We start from the raw sequence: 21,015 nt of genomic DNA on the forward strand, positions 1-21,015 counted from the left end.
CCTAAATCTCTTGGACGATGGAGACAAAAACAGCAGAATCACATAGCCTGATTTACGATGCCCAAACGCTGTCCTCATAGTCCTCTTGAAAGGCTTAATTGTTGCATACTGCAAGAAGAGGTATTACCCTGCTGAAGGGAGAATGTAATTCCAAGGACAAATTTGGAAAGTAGTACACTTGCCATCGGAGGGAAGCCTCCAAGCAGGCAAAACCTTTCCTGCAGGTGCCAGTGCATACAAGCTGGAATTACATTTCCTGAGCTACAAATTTGAGAGTTGAGATGACAAAGAGCTTTTGTCAAGCAATTTCAAAAATGTTAGGGCACCATTTTGTAGGGACTTGTGCCAGCCTTGACCAACATGCTCAAAAGGAGGCATTCCTCTTGTATAGTATACAGGCAGGTATCCAGGCACTGTTTTGACCTTTTCAGAAAAATCCTTGTAAGCAGCTAGTGGGGTTGCTTGCATATACGCTTTCTGTACTTATTTAATGTGCTTTTCTGTATCTAACACCACTCAAGTAAGGGAGGATTTACTGATTTCTCAGGCACTCTGTTGTATAGTTTACTCCTCAGATTGTAGGCAACAGAGCTCTTAGCATTCTGTGTCCATTCATGGCTCTCAGAAGAATGATTCTGCCTTTTGCCATTGTCCATCTACTGAAAAATCCTTCTTCATAACACTCACTTGTGCAGAAAAGCTTGAATGTTGCAGAAACTCCTGGCATACTTTCTGCTCCCATTTGTGCTTGCTCTTTCCACTATCTCACGTAGCAGAGAGATCTTCAGACGAAAAGTCTTAGCATAATGAATGCTCCATCTGTTCATCAGTACTACCACTGCTGGTAACTGGACCAGCAGAAACTCTGCGATAAAATATTAAAATATAAAGTGTGATTAGCATAATATATATGTTTATAGCAAGTTTATAGAAAAATAAAGGCAAACTGTCACTTACTACATTGCAATAATAGCAAGTTAATGAATGCCTTTGACTGAGGCAGTAACAGAAGTTCTAATAAACATTTACATTTAGGATTGTTCACTTGTACAAAAATAAATTCACTTGTAATTCATCATCAGTGCATAACTATAGCAAATAGAGTGCTCTGCACTCTGTCACTGCACACAGTACGGCACAAATTCTCAAATACATATGTCATGCTGGAAGGTGATATCCCATTTTGCCAGATCCTGAGAAGAGAGAAGACACTCTCTGAGGTATTAAACATCACTTTCTAAATTCGGGTGTTTCTATGGATATTTGGGTAACTCTTATCACCTGGCTTTGCAGAGGTGTGGGTTGTTTCCTTTGAAGTTGGACAGTATGTGTTAATTCTCTTTTAATAACTATTTATTCTTTGATTTTCACTGTGCTGAATATATCGTGCTGAACATATACAGGAATGTTATTTTATGACATTTAATATATGTTATTTTGTATGTTATTTTGAAGAGATCTTTTACTTTTTCCTTTGTAGAGTAACTCTAAATATTGTGTGGGTTGTAGAGCTACACTCTAGAGTCCTGTTTTGTTAACATTTATGATAAGTGAATCTAAATTTCCTCCAAGCATCTTCCTTTCCTAAAGTTTTGTTTGCTGCAGTTTACCACACTCAATAGTGGGATTTGAGGATGGAATCTTTTTACCAAATGTGTTCAGACAAAGACCATATTTCCATATTTATCCCAGCAAGATGGGTGCAAAAATTTATATCATTTTTGCTTGAGTGTAGCTCTCCTGAAAACTGGGTGAAACAAGATCCCTTCAGATATCTTCTATTCCCTTCAGATTGCGTTGGCTTTCAGATCTACAAACTCTGAGTGCTAATGTGTGTTGTGGACTGAAGTGTGCAAAACATTAGCTGCCTCCCTACCTGCAAACTGTATTTGAAAGCATATGCTTCCTTTGAACGCTCTAGGAGAAAATAATTCCCAGTCCTTATCCTTGGACATTACTAGCGCTGTTGTTCATCTGGTCCATGCAGCTAGACATCCTGCTACTTGGTGCTAGACTGCCATCCCATTCCGGTAGAGAATGGGCTCCCGTATTCTTCTGGTCTCGTTTAGCATTGAACTGTACTTGGGATGGTCTTTTAAAAAGGGTAAATGGCATCGCTGTGAAACACTGCCCAGAAAAGACATCAGGGTTACCTCTATCTGTTGATTTCAATGTGCAGATCACCCATTAAAATCCTCAGGTGTGGTGTTCTCTCTGTGAGGGAGTCTCTTGTCATATCAGAATAGCTGGTGTAGCAATAGGTTTATTCTACATAGGAAACTCAGCAACCTATTTTATAATCCTGAGGGACTGTTTTGATGATTTTCACTTCCTTTTTGCTGTGTGCAACTGCAGATCTTCAAGGATTCCAGATGCTCGGACTCCAATGACAACTTATTTTGCTGTGTGGATTAATACGTAAACACAAGTACAACTGCAATTAGTTATATTATGGAATGATATGCGGTATTTTTAAACAAACTATATCAAACTCTTGACTGCATCAAATAGAGAATGTACAATTAAAGCAAGGCATCTTGTACAGACTGGGTGGTGAGGATGGGAGTAATAAGACAGAGATACGGATTCAAGTCTAATCCTCGCTGAAGAACTCAGAAAAGATATTAACCTCACAAGACTTTAATAGATGGGAAAATTGTTTAAAGACTGACTATATCCATTCAAGATTAAGATCTATATGGATTTAAAAATAAAAAAAAAATCTAATAATGCCATGCTGTTCTGGAATTTGATGTGATAATCCTGGTGGAAATTATTCACTCATCGATTAATGAAAAACCAGGATGCTTTAAATTTTCATTGTCAGATTTTATGAAATATTCAGCAACCTTTCCAGTATTTAAAAATCAGTATCAATTAAAAGTTCATTTGCAAATTAATTAGTAAATATTCTTTTTAAAGAAACATGTCTGTAGGTATATACACGTGTACAAGTTATTTGACACTTCATAAAAATTCACTGACAACTAGTTAAATCCATGCTTGTCAGTATGAGTATGTATGTACATAACAGAAACATAAGCATACACATGTGGGCACACACAGAGTGTTCCTTACTCCTTATACAGAGGCATGACAAGGAAGAACAGGATTCTCCCCACAGCATTATAGAAACGTTATTTCCATGTAAAGATATATAGAATCATAGAATCATAGAATTAGCTAGGTTGGAAAAGACCTACAAGATCATCTAGTCCAACCATCCACCTACCACCAAACCCCACTAAACCATGTCTCTCAATGCTATATCTAAATGTTTCTTGAACACCTCCAGGGACGGTGACTCCACCACCTCCCTGGGCAGCCCATTCCAGCGCCTGACCACTCTTTCAGAAAAGCAGTGTTTCCTAATGTCCAGCCTAAATCTCCCCTGGAGCAACTTGAGGCCATTCCCCCTCGTCCTGTCACTAGTTAAAAGAGAGAAGAGGCAGACCCCCCAGCTCACTACAACCTCCCTTCGGGTAGTTATAGAGAGCGATAAGGTCTCCCCTGAGCCTCCTCTTCTCCAGACTGAACAATCCCAGCTCCCTCAGCCGCTCCTCATAAGGCCTGTGCTCCAGACCCCTCACCAGCTTCGTTGCCCTCCTCTGAACCCGCTCCAGGGCCTCAATGTCTTTCTTGCAGTGAGGGGCCCATATCTGTGATTCTGCAGGATGCAGCATGAAAGCCTTTACTGTACACATGTATGTACATAGCATTTGGGGCTTTTGAGAAGTATATGTCTGAATATCGTGCACCCTTAGTATAAGAACCTGGCACTATTATATTTCATGATCAGGGTTTGATGTGATCAATAGAGAGACTGGTCAACAGTATAAAAATTAAAGGATTTGTGTCTGGGAAAGTGCACATGTGGACTGTCTTATGAAATATGGATCCATGTGATGGAATATAGGTACACTGCCACATAATTTAGGACATTAAGAAACATTAGTGCCATCTTTACATTACTTATATTTACACAGTAAAGAATGTTCATGTTTCTGTAATTAGCACATCACTATGTTCTGGGGTTTTATTCATCAAACTCCAAAATAAACAATGAGTTCTGAATATTAACTATATTCAGCAAGCATGTGTCACATGGTAGTTGTAAATCACCTTTAAAAAAAAAAAAAAGGGAAATCAACATGCTTTTTCCCCAGTGGTCATGAGAAACACTGAAAAATGGGAGTGTCTCATCTGGATTTGGAGAGCAAGGAATGCAAATAACTGTGTTTTTGCCTTCTGCAACTAATGCCACACATCTGGGTACTTAATAACATTGTTCAACAATCAAGACCAGAATTAATTGCATTTTAAATCTATCTTGATTATTATGAAAACAATATGTAGCTAGAAAACTTGAAAATATTTTAATGACAAGAAATAAGTTACAACAGCCTTTTCCAGTGTGCAGTTCAAAGTTAACTAGTTAAGAAAATCTTCAGTCAATCATAATTGTCGTTTTTTGTTTCCTAAATATAAAACAATTGGATAAAGGTCAATAGCAACAAAGCCTAGAAGTTGCAGTCAATTTTTTGTCCTTGAACATCTGCTCTTCAAAGCCAATCTGTTTTTCTGTTCAGGTGGGGAAAAAAAAAACCAACAACAAACAGCTGCGATGTTTTCCTACCGCTTTTCTTAGCTTTCCTATCTCTCTTGCTTCAGCAGTTTCCAACCTAGCCTTGATCGCACCACACAACAGTAATCAGAAATCTATTATCCCCAGAATAGCTGGTATCTAGGAGATTGTTTTTCAAATTAGCTGTAATGGCTCATAAAAATGTATTCATTTCTCAAAATGATTTTAGGCACCAGTTGTGCCTGCAAATACAAAATGACCTGGTCTGGCTTAAGCACTAGAATGGGACTCAGGTGCATCTACTGATTTCATTGAAGTCCTGGATGAGCACATAAATCCACTCTCACAAGCCTTGTTACTGGATTTAGAAGCCTCTGTTATTTAGGTGACAGTTTTTCAAACTGATCATTGATATGTCCTAAAATAATTTTGCCTTTCACATATGCTTTTGATTTGTATTGCATTTTAAAACCTCAGCTATTTAGGGAAGGACCATTCATTCATTTTGTGAAGAATATTTTATAATTTTATAGATTAAAAAACAGAGTTCAAGTTCCTTGCTAATTTACTGCACTGCTTTATAACTTATGAAATTAAGCTAAAATTTATGCTAAGTACCAGGAAACTTTGATTTTGGAATTATATGTTCTTGAAGAAGAGTTATTAGGGCACCCACTGCTTGAAATGTTTACATCTTCCATTGCATTATCTTTTTTACTAAATTCAGTGACCTATTGATATGTAACAACATCTAGAATATTTCAGTGAAATCATACATGGAATTATTTCACAGTGGGTCATGCCACAAGAAAGGTGGTAGGTTTTGGTCCCACTGAATCATACATTTGTTTTACATACATTTAATTTTAAACTATGGTGCTACTTGTGTTCTTCATTTATTCCTTAAGACAAAACTAGAATTCATACACGTAGATATCTGGGAGAGAGACTCATACTGTGCAACATTAGTTAAAATATTATTCCTTTAAAAATTATGAATTTTCATGAACAGATTATGGGAAAACATTTCAGGATCTGATCACATTAATTTAGTATTGCTTGTCTGCTTTCATTTCTGTGTTAAAAGCGTTTTAGAAGACAGGCTTCAACAATGAAAGTGGATTTTAAAATGATCATATTTTCATTTGGATTCTAACATCCTGGTTTTTGATCCCACAAAGTCTTTACTCAACATGTAGATTACCATGAATCTATATTTGCCATTGTTGTAGTATATAACCAGAGGGTTATGCTGTTTCTTACATGAACCTCTCAAAACTTTTTCTTTGACTCCGGGCTGATGCCCAAATAATCTGTATTCTGTATTCTCTATTTGTAAAACTTCCTATGTTGACTCCAAATGAATTTTACTTTTTTTCTAATCGAAGTAAATTGTGAATGGAAGAGGTGCTTTTTTTTCTATGAGTTTTTCTAAAGAAGACTGCAGGTCTTAAAAGGTGAATTAACACTTTTTGCAATGAGAGTTAGATGCTTTTAGAACGCTCCCAGAATTTAAACCAAAAATACTGACTCCTGTTACGACATCTTTTACAGTGCTGCACTGGTCAGGGACAGCCTCTCTCACCATTCCTCAGTACTGATTTCTGAGTGACCAAGTGTATGGAAATCATTACTGCAGTAAAAAATTTGCTTTTTTATGTAGTTACAGTACGACTCAGATATATATGAGGCTGTCCACTTTTGTTTCCAAGTTCAATCCCAACACAACATTGGGAATCTGACTAAATACCCACCCTCTGAGTTGCTAAGCTTGATGACTTGTGAGTTCTTTCCAAGATATCAGGATTCATGTGTGCATTTCTGTCTCTTCTTGCAACCCGTTTGTAGAAGCTATGTTTATGCACAGTTTGTTTTGTTTTTTTTTCTCATGTCTTCCTCCTTTCTGGAGTGTTGCTGATGCTGTCTTCAGCAGTGTGTCTGTCTGGTTACATATGATAACTATTTGGGTTGTTGGTTTGGTTTTTTTCCCTATAAATGGAAGGAAAAATTTACGACTTTGGCAGTAACTTTGTTAATTTTATTTTTTTGTATAACTTTAAAACTTTTTTTCACTGTATGCTGCCATCTGCTGCCTACATCTTATAAATGCACTGCAATGGGCACAGCAGACACTAACCCCATTACAGGCAATCAGACTGAATAGAGTAACCCATAACTGAGTGTATCGACCGTATCATGTTTCAAAAGCTTTTCATCTTGTACAGAAGTACTCTAACTACTTATAAGACATAATAAACTAAAGGTGGATGCTTTTCTGTGGGAGTGAAATTTTAATGGAAATTATAGTGGGTGGAGATAATTATATCTATATATATTAATTCCACTCTGTCCTAATTAGAATTGAATTTACAATTAGAGGAAAAATTCACATTTTAATGAGTGTAAGATGTTGAGATTTTTAGATGAATCCCTTGAACTTTAAATTTCACCTTAGGAATTCTTTAGTTTATATTCACACATGCAGTCATTTATTTGTACATTAAGTGCCAGTATCCATAAAAATCACGTTTTTAAGCCTGCTGCATAATAACTGGCACAATTTAATATCATATCTGCATGCGTATCACCATAGGAGGCATGTGGGTTTGAGAGCATTAAGCCCATTATGCTAGAGTGCTATGGTTCCTTGGCATGTTGCTTATTGCTTAAACTACGCAACTATGAGGAAAAAATACTGAACATTGCACAGCCTTCCAAGAAGATAGTCTCTGTTTGTTTTGCAAAATCCTGAATGTTTTTCATTTCTCTCATTTTATTCAAGCCTCATGTGTTTGAGAATAGGAAACTTACTCTTCTCTAAGAAAAACTTATACTAAGGTAAATTATTGACTATTCCTGAAGTTTTCAATATTGAAGTAGCTCAGAATAAGACTATGAGTAAGGGTATATTTCCATAGGAAGATATCATGCCTAAATGTTTTACAGTCAATGCATCATGGTTATGTTGGTCTGTAATGTAATGTAATGGGCAAAGAGGTCAAATTCAAGAGCTTCTCAGACCTGTGATCACAACTTACGTCGTTTCTGCATGAGCAAAGAAAAATGAGAGTATTACCATATCTGGTCACATATGGGTATGTTGCTGTGGTAGGGAACTGCAGTCTGGGCTCTCTGACATACTATTTGCATTTGGGTCTGGGCAAGAGTGCTCCCAAGCCCTTCAGAAATGAGGAGTATCTCATGCTTTGCACTCCTGTTTCTTCACTGCAAGCCAGGCTTACTGATGCTTGGAACCAATAATGTTTCTGCGCATCAGCATTTTGTTTATAAGTATTGCCATGTCTAAGTTTGACAAATGGAAGCTGAAATCTGTTACAGGATGAATGTTACTGTGTTGCTTGCAGGACCAATACCATCTATGTAGCTTAAACTTAAATACTCAGTGTTTAAAGCAGAAAATCATGTATGTTGTTAGATGATCGTAAGCAGATGAAGAGAGAGAGCTTTCCAGGTTCTCTAAGAGCAAATAGTTTGAACTTTAATCATGTGAATCACACGAAGTCATACAATTTAAAACGTCAGACTCAATTTAGTTTGTGTCTTTAAATCTCATTCCACAATCAGTTGTGTGTTTTCTCACAGGATTAAGTTTGTTTAAATCAACAAAACCATATATGTCAGAAATGACACATAAATGCATATATGAATGTATTTTTTGCAGAATTAAGGCCTGTGTCAGAGCTAAAATGTGTATTGATTAGAATGAATTAATACAAAGACAAAGAATACTCCTTTTAGATGCCTTGTGCTGTCTTAAGTCACTTTTCCCATACACAGGGAAGTTTATCTCATGCTTGCTATGACTGTTTTCAAAACATTAACTCATGCCCCATTGATTAATAAGTATTGTTGCATAGACATATAACACCGTGAAGCCTGAGTTTGCATTCAGGCTCGTGATATAAATATTAGTTGTATGTCCTTCAGTTCCAAGTGAACACTTGATGCCCAGAGCATTACTGGTATCCTCTCTTACAGAATTTGAGAGTCAGTTCTGTGCTTCAATTATTTGACTGCCATAATGTTCCTGTAAGATGATGTTGTGACTTCAGAACTGCCAAGTACCGTGACCCAAAAACATGTCAGGTTTCTTCATAAAAACAAAGATATGCTGAATTTCAGAGGAGGATGTGTCTGGAATACAGGAATATCATTAGAGCTGGAATGTGAAATACAAGGGTTCAGGCTGATACTCTAAATTACTGTGAAACTGGGGTGGAAAAGGGCATTCTCTGTTTAGCTGATAAATAGAGATGTCCTGGAAAAACATTCAAATAGTGAAGAATAAATTACTCAGAAAATTCCTTTTTTATTTCAGTAATTTTTCAAAACTAATAATTATGGTGGCCAAAAAACCCCACTTCCCCAATTTAACATTCTGCATCTGACTTCGTGCTATGCTTCCCAGGAGTGTGTAGGAAACAGCTGAGACTCATTATAGGAACAGGTAAATGTTAGATACAAAGAAAAAGAAAAAGCAAAAAAGAGAATTTGGAAAAAATGTGACATTTTAATATCACTTTTTGATAAGTTCACTACTCTTTCTAATGAGGAATTACATTTTGATGCAAAATTAAGTATTTAAGATAAATATTGCAAAAAGCATTTGTGACTATATCTTTGTATTCTGAATAACAATTCAATCCTTGTTATTTAAAAATTAGTACCAATGATGATTCATGTGACAGATTACTGACTGATTTTAGGAGAATGTCTGTTCTATAAAAATTTAACAAAATGAATGGTATGCATAAATAAATCAGCTTTAAATAGTCTGTTTCTCAGTTTATATATAGAAGTAACACAGTGAGACTTTGATAGCCAGATGTTCTGAGTAGAAAAAAAGTGTAAATGAGCATTTATGTCACCTGCTGACTAATATGTTTTCCCCAAATTGTTGTTTATATTGTGAAAGGGAAGAAATATGTAGACATCCATTTGCAAGTGATTATCATTGAGAAAAAATAGTTGGTCTACCCATTATTCACAAATCAGCTTGTTTAGTTATTTACAACACTTTTAATCAAATAGAGACCTCTCATTTGGTCATACTTACTGCCATATCCTTTCTCTTCCTCTGGTGGTTTGTGGATGTGTACATGCTCTCTAATTTACTAGCACCTTCCAGGTGAACATTATAAATGAATGACTTATTTCTCCTAAAATCATTATGTTTAAGGGTTGTCATCATTATGTTTAAGGGTTGGCTTAAACATTGTGGTGCTGGAATCAGTGGGTGGATGTTGTCAGTGTGAATAATTAATGTAGAAATAGGTGGTCATTTGCAGAAGAGTTGAAACTCCCATAGATTGAGATAAAGAGAAGAAGGAAATTTCACAACATAGCAAAGAACAGATTTTAGATAGGCTTGCACTGACACTGTCTTGAATATTGCTTTATCTGTCACAAGCTGATTTTGTAGACTAGCAAAGGTTCAGCTTGCTTTATTAGATATAAATCTGTGAAGGAAGCAAGTAAAAGTACACTTTGTGTAAACTTCATAGATTTACACTAAAAAGAAACAAAAAGTCTTGTTAACCTTATCTAAAAATATTAAACTGTCATTCTTCACAACTGTATCTCTTACATGAAATTGGTAGGAGTAGTCTCACATTCTCTAACCATTCCAAAATGGCAGGTTTGATAGAATGTCAGGATATTAATGTCTTTTTAACTTAAATAATTTTGGCATGAAACTGGTTGAATTTGAACTTTTAAGACCTTGCTGGGCTTTCCTTTCCATGGCATTATGTTTTGAACGTCAGACACTACGTGAAACGTACGCATTTGTTCTTCATTTTTGTGGCTTGAAAAGTTTTAGTGTGAATCTCTGTTCTGTGCTCTTCCACTGAGATGTGACTGAGCTGAATCCTTACCAAGTTTACTTTTAATTCTTGAAGTTGCTTGAACGTATTTAGATGTATCTCAGTATGAAATTCTCTTTTTTTAGAATTAGCTAAGAAAATCTTTTACATCATTTAATATTGTTAAAAAAAAAAGCAAGCTTTGTAAGTTTTCTTGGTCAGTATGTAATTTATGTCGTGCATCTCTGCATCAAAGAATATGAGTCTCATAATCCAGCTCAAAATTACTGTTGCATGCATGAGAAAAGATGGGAAATTATTTAAAATCATTGTCAGAATCTTCTGAGTGGAAAAAGCAGTAAAATCATTTTTACTGTCTACCGCATAAAAACTAATAATGGTAATTTTGACTGGTGACAAGAAAAAAGTTCCACTTTGGGTGGGGCTCTGGCCAACCTGAACTAGTGCCTGATTTAGTGATTGGCAACCCTGTCTGTGGCAGAGGGGTTGGAACTAGATGATCTTTGAGATCCCTTCCAACCCAAGCCAATTCCCTTCACACACACACACACACACACAAAATGCACTTTTATTCAAGGAATTAAATACAGTTTAATTTGTTTGTTTAAATTGCTATAGTTTATACATTTGAATGGTGTTGCGTGGGTTTTGCTGTAGGCGAGTTAACGTAGGATGTAACTACTTTGCACTTCTTAAAACAATGGGCAATCTTTTTTAAAAGTTGTTTTTGTGGAATTTGCTAATATTTTTGAAGGTAAAAGTGAATTGGTTTCAAAAAGTGCTTGGATATCTTTATGGAAGAATTTATAACCCATCAAAGTATGTTCAAAGTATGTACCAAACAGATAGATGCTTCTGCCTGTTTCCATCACAGTCTTTTAGTCAGTTATAGAATGAAATCATGGGAGATACATTTGGCTCAGGGGCCGCAGATTGTCAGCCCTTCTGCATGGCCTAGCACAGGCACACCCAACTCACAGCCCAGCACAGCTTGCACTGCAGCCCGCGTCCTCTGCTGCCACACCATCATGGCAGTGGCTCTGCCCTGCCAAGCATCCCAGCCTGGCCCCGAGACATAGGGAGGGTGCAGTGCAGTGCTGACAAATAATATGGCACTATGCTTAATTTGCAAGGAAATCATGTCAGTTTTCAAAGACTACAATGTGAAAAGATATTAGAAACATGCTGCCAAATTCGATGTGTATCAAGGAATGCTTTTTAAGTACAAAATAGAGGAACTGAAAGAAGTCTGTTACCTCAACAAAATACTTTTTTTAAAGTTAAAACTCAAAAGGACTCTGTTATAAAAGCTAGTTACATGGTAGCAACTCTGATTGCAAAAAATTCAAAACCATTCATTGATGGTGAGTTTATTGAGCAATTTAAGGAAAGCATGGCAGATATAATGTATCCTGATGGGAAAAAAAAAAGAAACAACTGATTTTTCTAAAATAAGTTGGTCTCACCAGACTATAGCCCGGTCAACAAAAGAAATTAGAAAATCTGTCAAAAGAAATTTGGAGACTAAATCTGCTAATTTCAAATTTTATACGTTGGCAGTAAATGAAAGTACTGATGATACAGGAAGAGCTCAATGTGCCATTTTTATTAGAGGTTCTGATAACGAATATAGTGTCACCAAAAAAATGGCTTCTTTGGTGTCATTAAAACACAATAAATCACTTGATTTGTATGAAGCAGTTAAAAAAGAAAATACATCATAACAGTTTTCTTTACCCTTGTCAGCTTATCTAGTGTAGCTATTGATGGTGCCCCTGCAATGTCTGATTTAAAAAAAAAAAAAAAGAAGGGGGGGGACACTTATAAAATTAATAGAAGATAATAAAATTACCAACGACAACTCACATTTGATTAAATATCACTGCACTGGACATCAAGAAAATCCATGTGTGAAAGCTTTAAAAATGGATAATATCATGCAAATTGTCAGCAAAGCTGTGAATTTCACAAAGTCCAAGGGATGGAATCATCTGCAATTCTTCGAGTACCTTGAAAGTATGGATGCTGATTATGGGGTCAACATTTACTTTTCCGAAGGAAGGTGGCTAAGTTGGGATAAATTGCTAAATAGACTTTGGAGAGTGAAATCAAGTTCTTTATGGAATCAAAAGGAAAATTTGTGCCAGAATGTGAAGATTGAAAATGGATCAAAATTTAAAATTTTTGGTGGATTCAACTGCTCATTTAAATGAATTAAACGTGCATCTTCAATGTGAAAATGAAGCCATGCTTTCCATTTTGATAAAGGAATTTGAGAATAGATTTCAAGATTTTTTAAAAATTCATCATTTTTTTAGTGTATTTGCAACTCCATTTTCAGTAGACACAGATATATTACCTTTGAATTTTCAAATGGAATATATAGAGTTGCAATCAGACATTCAACACAAAGAAAATTTTGGTCATGTGTCTTTACTATACTTTTATAAGACCTCTCATATCAGAGAAAAATATCCCTCATTTCACAGCCATGCCTTATTCATGTCATTGGTTTTTTGGTAGTACGTACATTTGTGAACAATTATTGTTCAGGATGAAGCACAGGAAGAGTAATGTTTCATCAAAATTCTGATGAACACCTTTAGAGCTCACTGAGAACTGCAGTCACTTCCATCGGACCTGTCTGATGCATTAGTGTCACAAAGACAAGGTCAAACATCCCACTAGTTTTAAGTTGTTCTCTGTTTTTTATGTTTTAATAAAACATACATAAATAATAAATTTTTATACTTATGCACATTAACTTTATTATGTATTTCATATGCAGCCCAAGATAGTTCCTGTTTGCTCAGTGTGGCCCCAGCAAGCCAAATGGTTGGACACCCATGGCCTAGTATTTGTACAATGTACATTCCATTCAGATGCCATTGGGAATGCCATGCTTATACACATTCTGTAATCTACTGCAAGTGTCAGTCAGGTAGAAAAATCTAATCTAGACTAATCTAGTACAACCACAAACATACTATGCGTGAAAGCAGTTACATGGGCTGTTTCTCTTCTGTGGAAGCTATTTCTCTTGTCTAGCTCTTTATCTCAATATATCTTGTCCTAGTGAAACATGCCATCTCTGCTTTATGTATGATTTCAGAACAAGTAATAAATACCAAACTTTACTAGGAAACTGCTGAGAAGAAGGAATCTGAAATCTCCTTTTAAAATGAAAGATGTATTGCATCAGTTACTGCATTTATACATCTCACCATTTTTAGAATACTATCACTGAAAGGCAATAATTAGAGAATATGTTGGAGGAAAAATTTTACCACATGTGGAGTAGGAGGATAAGGATTTTTAATAATGTGAATCTTTAGAGTAACTCTGAACTAGATCTTAATGCGTTGAATTAAGCAGAATATATTCTCCATAAAAGTATAAGAAACACCATTAAAATAGAAATTTTCTGTGCAGTAGTAACAATATATTTCAAAATATCCAGAACAGAAGAGAGAGTTCTAGAAGTGGTGAGTAGGTCCTAATTCCTAGACAGTATGAAGCAGTGGAAAGGGAGAGAGCTACTTGGAGACTTGATGCAGGATGATGGGTTGCAGATTTTCTCGGAGCTGAGACTGAAGAGATTCAAAGCTGTCAAAGAATTTGTAATTTTTGCTAGTTGAAGACCAACTGGTGACAAGGGTTGCAATTTTATTCATTCCAACAGTGTTGCACAAGACTTGTAGCTAGGATCAACTGTACATACTTGCAGGGAGCCTGCTTTGCAGAGAGGTTGGACTCAAAGATCTCTAGAGATCCCTTCCAACCCTTACAATTCTATGATTTTGTGATTATATCTTGCTAGGAATTAGTGTCATGGAACTGCAACAGTCAAACTAAATAGCACAAACTGAAAATCATCCTGTGGACTGAGAGCTGCAAGACCCTTATCTTTTCACAGAATCATAGAACTGTAGGAGTTGGAAGGGACCTCTAGAAATTGAGTCCAACCCCTCTGCTAAAGCAGTTTCCCTACAGTAGGTCACACAGGAAGATTGGAAGTGCTCTATTTATTATATAGTGGTCTAACTTAATGTAAAACTGTTTTCAGCTAATCTCCTTGTATACATATGCAAAAATTCAGTGGTTGATAAGGTATGATCCATGTTGGGATGTTATGAAAATTGAATGCCTTTGGCAGAACTGTGTATATAAGAACAGGAAAGAACGGGATGATTTTTAAAATAATGCTTTGCTTTAGCTTAGCTATGAATCTTTGAAGTAGTCTTTCAGTTTCTTATTTTTTTCTTCTTTCTTTCTCTTTTTGGTTGCTTTTTTCTATTATTTTTCTTTCTTGTTTGGTTTATTTTTTATTCAATTGTTTTTTCATACTTTTTGTGTCTTTTTATTTTATCCTTTTTTTTCTTTTCTCTTTTTTTCTTTGACTTGCCCACCCTCCTAACTTTTATTCTGGATTTGTGTTTTGCATTAAAGTCTGCAGAGTAATTAACACCAAATTATAGCACAATGCCCTCCAGTACATTATGTTTTCCCCATGGTCTGTAGCTCTTTCACCAATCCCAGTACTTGTGCAGACACAGTTTTGCCTCTTCCTCTAAGCTTTCAAATTACTTCTTTTCCTCTGGATAACATGGTGGTGTATGACTTGAACAAGGTGGAAGTATTGTCAGCATTTATAGCAAATATAGATATTAGATGTTTTCCAGGCCATGTACCAAACAAAGACAAGTGGCTTTTAGGGCAAAGTAAATCAGTTATAAAGTCTTGTTAGGACTGAATTCAGCCCCCGTGAATCTGTGTCCCCACGTTCAGCTGTGGCTATTTAAAATGCACTATCAGCTTAGTGTTGTTTTGGATTTTTTTTTCTTTTGAATTTGTAATTTCTGAAATGACAGGCATTGAGCTGAAGAGACCATATACAAAATCCCAAAAAAGAAAAGCAGTATGAAAGGGGAAAGAAACAACGTCATATGTAAATAAGGCTTTTGGTGAGAATTTCCTGTGAGTTTTATCTAAGAAGGAATTTCAGGCTCAGATCCAAGACAAGCAAAGGAGCATAGAATGAGGGGACAAAGACACAGAATTTGAGCGGAAACAGTAGCAACAACAGCTTGATCTCTCAAGAGTAGATGGAGAGTGCAGGAAAGTAGAAGCATGCATATGAAGAAGTAGGAAAAGATCTTTGCATCAGCTTCTTGAAGGGGGTAAGAAATGTAGGAGGAAAAAAAGCAAGGGGAGGAGAAAATTACAAAGTGGGAGGAAAAGCTGAGTTTTAAAAGGTAAAGAGGAAATGATAGAACCTAAACTATCAACTTGCTAAAATCTGCTTGGTGGTAGTGAATAAATATCTAGGTTATCTTCTTTCATGCTGCACACATGGTATTCTTTACTCCTGGAACATGGTTTGAAAACGTGGCAGGAATAGTTTGCATTACTGAAATGGAAGAAATCCATGTCTGCCTTTTCAACTACTTTTCCAGGCACCAACATACTGTGAGTGACATCATGGAAAACCATTTCTTCATGCCCTTTACATAAGCCATTCTAATAAGGAATTCGCTTACTCCTGTGCCTTCTTTCTCTCTGTCGCTTTCCCTCTCTGTCTCTCCCTTTTCTATGTCTTGTTTTGTGCTTTCTGTCGCTTTTTCTTTCTTTCTTTTTTCTCTCTCTCTCTTTTTTTTTTTTTTTTTTTTTTTTTTTTTTGTCTTCAAAGTCAGGGTGCAAGCAAGGGAATTGGCTAGTGTCTCTGTTTAACAGTTGAAAGAGTTTGGTTTGGGGTTTTTTAATGCACAAAATTCCTCTCAGTGAGACATGCCACACATTCTGATCTCTCCCCTTCAGGCAGTTACACACTATTAAATATGGGGTTGGACATGACACGCGTCTGGAAATACAGAAATGAAACAGCCTGCCATTTTCTGCAGTGCACTGTACAAGGAAGGTGTTGTAAATTGTTAATCAAATGGCATGGGCTTCTATTTTGTTGTGCTTTCTGTATATAGAAGCCATACATTCCAGTCTTTTGCCACTTTTTTTTTTTTTTTTTTTTAACAGATTTACTACCATGTTTTGAACTTTTCTGTGTTCTAATATTGAGATTAGCAAAGTTTTGGAGCTTTTTTCTTTTTTTTTTTCACCTAAAGCATAGTTTACACTCCTAATTTTTGTTCTATTTACCTTCATTTACTAAGAAGTCTACATGTGATTTTGCTATTATTCTTATTTTAAAAGAAAACACAACCAATATTGGTACTTCCCCATCAGAATCTTCTGTATGCTACCTTGCAATAAATACTGAAATAATATGATTATATTAAATAAAATTGCATGCATTACATAGAGATTAATGCATTCTGTATTGCATTGCAATACAGAATGTCAGATGCAGCTCAAAAGTGATAGTGAATAGATACTCCAGTTTTCCAGAGTCATTCTGAAGTTTCAGGTTCCTGTCTGAGCAGACAGTATTCAGCACTGGACAAAGTTTATTGCTCTGTAGTGTTTATTAGGTGAACAAAAACTGCATATGAGAAGCAGCCAGTGAGGAATTTCAAGCCACTGAGACTGAAGTAGGATTCCATTTAAGAGAAGGCAGGGGAGTAGATGACAATTAATCTCTCAAAAACCCAGAGTGCAGAGTGCTAGCACTGTCTTTAGAAAGCTGTAGCTCTCAAACAATATTTTATATTGCAATTGTATGCTCTTAGGGGTGTTCAAGACACTTTATGAATATTGATGAGTAGACACAAAATTAGATAAATGTGAGATTAATAGTCTGCTTCTTTAAAATGTCTGAGTTTCAAAGAACCTCAAATGATTGGCAAAGGTACATCTTGAAAACCTGATGCTAACAATATTTAAAATTCAGTATTTTTTGGAAATGACACAGGTTTGTCTAGAAAAAGTAAAAATAAATATAGGGCTTTCATCTGAACAGGAGCAATGAATTTATTTTCACGAACTTACACGGTTAATATGTAGAATGAACAAAAATCAGGAATTCATTCTCCATGGCAAATTAATGGTGTCATAGGGATAAGGCAATTTGCAAAAATGTGACAAAGAGTGATACAGCCAATTTTATTTCCAGCTTACAAACTGTTAAAACAGAACTATGCTGGCTCATTGTGAAGCTTTGCTACACAGTCACATGCAATTTTTCTTTCTAATTCTTCTTTTGCTACTTTGCCAATACAGACCTTGTTCAAGACAGATCCAGTTTGCAGCTGCCAACACCAAGTGATGTTTCAACATGCTTAGGGATTTCAGAGTTTTTTGAGACCTCTCTATTCTTAGGAGTAAAAAACAGTATCTCATATTGTTTAGAATATCCTGGAAATAATCTTTTTGTAATTGTAAGAAAGGAAAATCAGAGCATGTAATTTGTTAGACTGCATGTTTAAAGATTTTCAGGAAGGGAAACTGTTGCTGTATCTGCTTCTACTACATCTGTAGCTGAACGCTATAGTTTTCTGTTCCTGAATTACTTTTGAAAATGCCTTATGTCTTGCTTATGTATTCATAATCAGACTGTACATGCTGAAATCCTTAGCAGTTCAAAGGTCCTTTCTGGAATAAGAAGTTCTCCAGTAACTGCCTCAATTAAGGAAACAAGAAGGCAAAATAATGAAATTTCAGTAATCATTTTCTTACCTGGTCCTGTGAGTTCAGAAAAGGGGTAAGGAGAGAGGGAAGGGAGAATGGACACTGAAATACACAGTACAAGTAGGAACTACCTTCTTGCAGGTAAAGATCAGGGGAGAAGTACTAGTCTATTTAACTGAATCTGATTAAGTTTGCCTCTCAAAGTATGCTTGAAGATGAAATAGGTCTCATATCCAGTATTTTTGATATGGAGAGTTTTTGTCATTGGAAACAAATTACTTCTTTCCAAGAACCATGGACAAGCTTAATATTTTTGTATATTTTTTTAATTATTATTTACAAATCCTCCCATGTCCATCTGCCACTTTATCGCTGAAGATCTTTTATTTCATTAAGTATTCCTTTACAGCGCTGTGAGACCACTTTAGTGACAGAAATGAGTTAATATATTCTTCACCTTGTACTTTCGAGGACGAAGAACTTATGTCTCCCATCAAAGGTCTAAGTTCAGTCTCTGTATGGGAACTGCTGAGTCATGGCCTGAACCACTGATTGAGCACCTGGAGGAAAGACCCAGTCAGCCCTGGAAGCACAGGTGAAGGCAATTCACCTGTGTGACTGGAAGGGGTGGAGCCAGGCTCCACCCCTCTTAAACCTTATTTAAGGGCTGACTGCTACTGAGGAAGGATCTCTTTCTAGAGATCCCTCTTTGATGGAAGCTTTTCCCTGCGAACCCAGAATCTTCTGATATGGGTGAGCAATATGCTTCCCTTCCTTTGTAGCACCTTGCTATCATGCTGGTCCTTCTACCTCTTTTGTAACACCTCTTCTGTTGTGTTGGTCCTTCTGATTACTACAGCCTCAAAAGTGGAATTCACAGAAAAAGTTTTCAGAAGTCTAAGTGACTTTAACATAAAGCCCTGTTTCATGGGCAACTTGGGAGTCAGTGAGGTCAGACTTATAAGTCTAACTAACTTTTGCAAAAAGTTCCGCTTTTTACATTTATTCCTATATTCCATATATGCACTTTTCTGAAATATTTCTTCCATTCTTCTCTCCTGAAAGCCACATGCAGTACTGGATTCAAAGCAGAGTTCTCTCTGTTACAGGTTAAAGCTTATACTTGCACAGACTGCTAGAATGCAGGTAGTTTTGTCCAAGAGCAAGTGCTACCTTAAAGAATCTCTGAGTGTGTTTCTGTGCAGCATTCAACATTTATAGATTTTTTTTGTTGTTGGGCCCCTTGACACACCTATTGGAAAATGTCAGCTGATAGATGAGCTGGTTTGCCAAAGGAATTTTGAAGACCGAGGACATTAGAATAGGGAGACCTTGAGTCATAGAGAGAGAACCAATCTGTCTTGTAACTTTATTCAGAATTTCACAATCCTTGGTAAACTACAAGATAAGAGCCAAAGGCAACAAACCAACAGGAGTCAACTCAGAATGTGCCAAAGTTCAGAGCACGGTTGCTTCAGGCTAAAGTTTGCTGACCTCTAATCACTTGGGGTCATCAGTGGTTCTGCTACAGGGCCCTGCAGAACGTGAGTCTGATCAGATCTCTCCTGCTGCTCCCAGGCTCCAGCAGCAGTGAGAGTAGGGAAGCAAGGATTCCAGAGCAGTGTTTCAGGAGTGCCTGCAGATCACCATGCTTTTTTGGGGCTTCCACACTTGTGTAATGACTGTTTGCTAATTCCAGACTTCCTTAATGCCTTGTGAGTGGAGAAGGTGGAGTTTATCACAGCATGTGAAGAAGATTCCTTCAAGTTAGCACACCTTTTACACTTTCAGAGCTGTGTTATATCATTATTTGATATAAGTGTAAGCAATTGCTCTTGTGGTTTAAGTTTTAAATAGTTTTTTGTTATCACAGTGATGAAGTTTTAAGAAATTCCTTTTCCTTGTGAAGTCTCCTTTCACTATTAGTATTATATTTAATGACCTAGTTGCTATGAGTACGCTAGACTGCTGTAAAGTTGTAGTGAGAAAGGTTGGTGTGGGGAAATAAATAGCATTTCAGACCCTAATCTTGCAACAAATTCAAAATGTAAGCACCCACTGACATAAACATGCTTCAATCATTTGATCCATGACTGGTAAACAGTAATAGCTATTAAGAAACATTAATTTAGAAGTGATGCCATTCATGGTGTAATATAATCTTTAACGCGTATTTTTATGGGCTGTGTCATAGATCTGGGCAGCTCACAAATTTTGATATGTCAGTTTATGGCAATGTTAGAGATTTAGCAATTATCTCATCCCTACAAGCTATAGAGCCATTTGAATATAGGCCTTCCAGCATATTAAATACATTAACATGTTTTGTGAATTCTTGAACAGCCTTCAGAAGCTCCAGAATTATCACTGTTTCACGTGATCCTCTTAGCTATGAAAGAGGCAAAGGAGACAGGAGTCATAAGAGCATATTGACCTCTAGAGCAGCTGTGTGCTGCTGGGGCTGAGTGTTTGGGAACCTTCTCAACTGGATGGTTGTCTTTGACAGGAAACTGGAAGTAGAAGGAAAGGATCAAGGCAGCTCATGCTTCATGGCAAATGGGAAAACAGTTCACAAAAAAAATAATGTGGTCATTGCAGTGATTTTTCAGATTTTTTTGTAAATCTTTCTTTGGAAAACTACTGTAATATTTTTTTCTCTAAAAATATTCTAGATTAAAAATATCGTAAATTCCATAGATATTTAGGATTATGAGATTTTAAGTGCTTCAGAAAAATACTTATAGGATAAAATTCACAATTTCAGGTAAACTTGGAATACAGGAGACTGGATACCTTCAGATTTTTCCTCGGAAGGACCCTTCCCACATAGATCAACAAAGTTATCTTGACTAGTCCAGTGCTTTCTTTAGCATACCCTTTTGCTGGGGTTTCTAGAAAAGTTTGAAATCAGTCAAGACCAGGGTGCTCTCAGACTGCTCAAAACACTCTTACTCCCACATCAGTCTGCATAAGGATCCTTGCTTTAGACTAGCTCCGTTCTTT

The 21,015-nt window shown here is 36.4% G+C and overlaps 1 protein-coding gene across 6 annotated transcripts in view; it reads left to right on the forward strand.

Annotated features, from left to right (window-relative positions):
• DLC1 (DLC1 Rho GTPase activating protein) overlaps nucleotides 1-21,015 on the forward strand; it is a 229,030-nt gene that overhangs the window by 61,531 nt on the left and 146,484 nt on the right. The window lies entirely within an intron of this gene.

This window comes from Numida meleagris, chromosome 4, assembly GCF_002078875.1.
Source record: "Numida meleagris isolate 19003 breed g44 Domestic line chromosome 4, NumMel1.0, whole genome shotgun sequence".
In the NCBI taxonomy this organism is placed as follows: Eukaryota; Metazoa; Chordata; class Aves; order Galliformes; family Numididae; genus Numida; species Numida meleagris.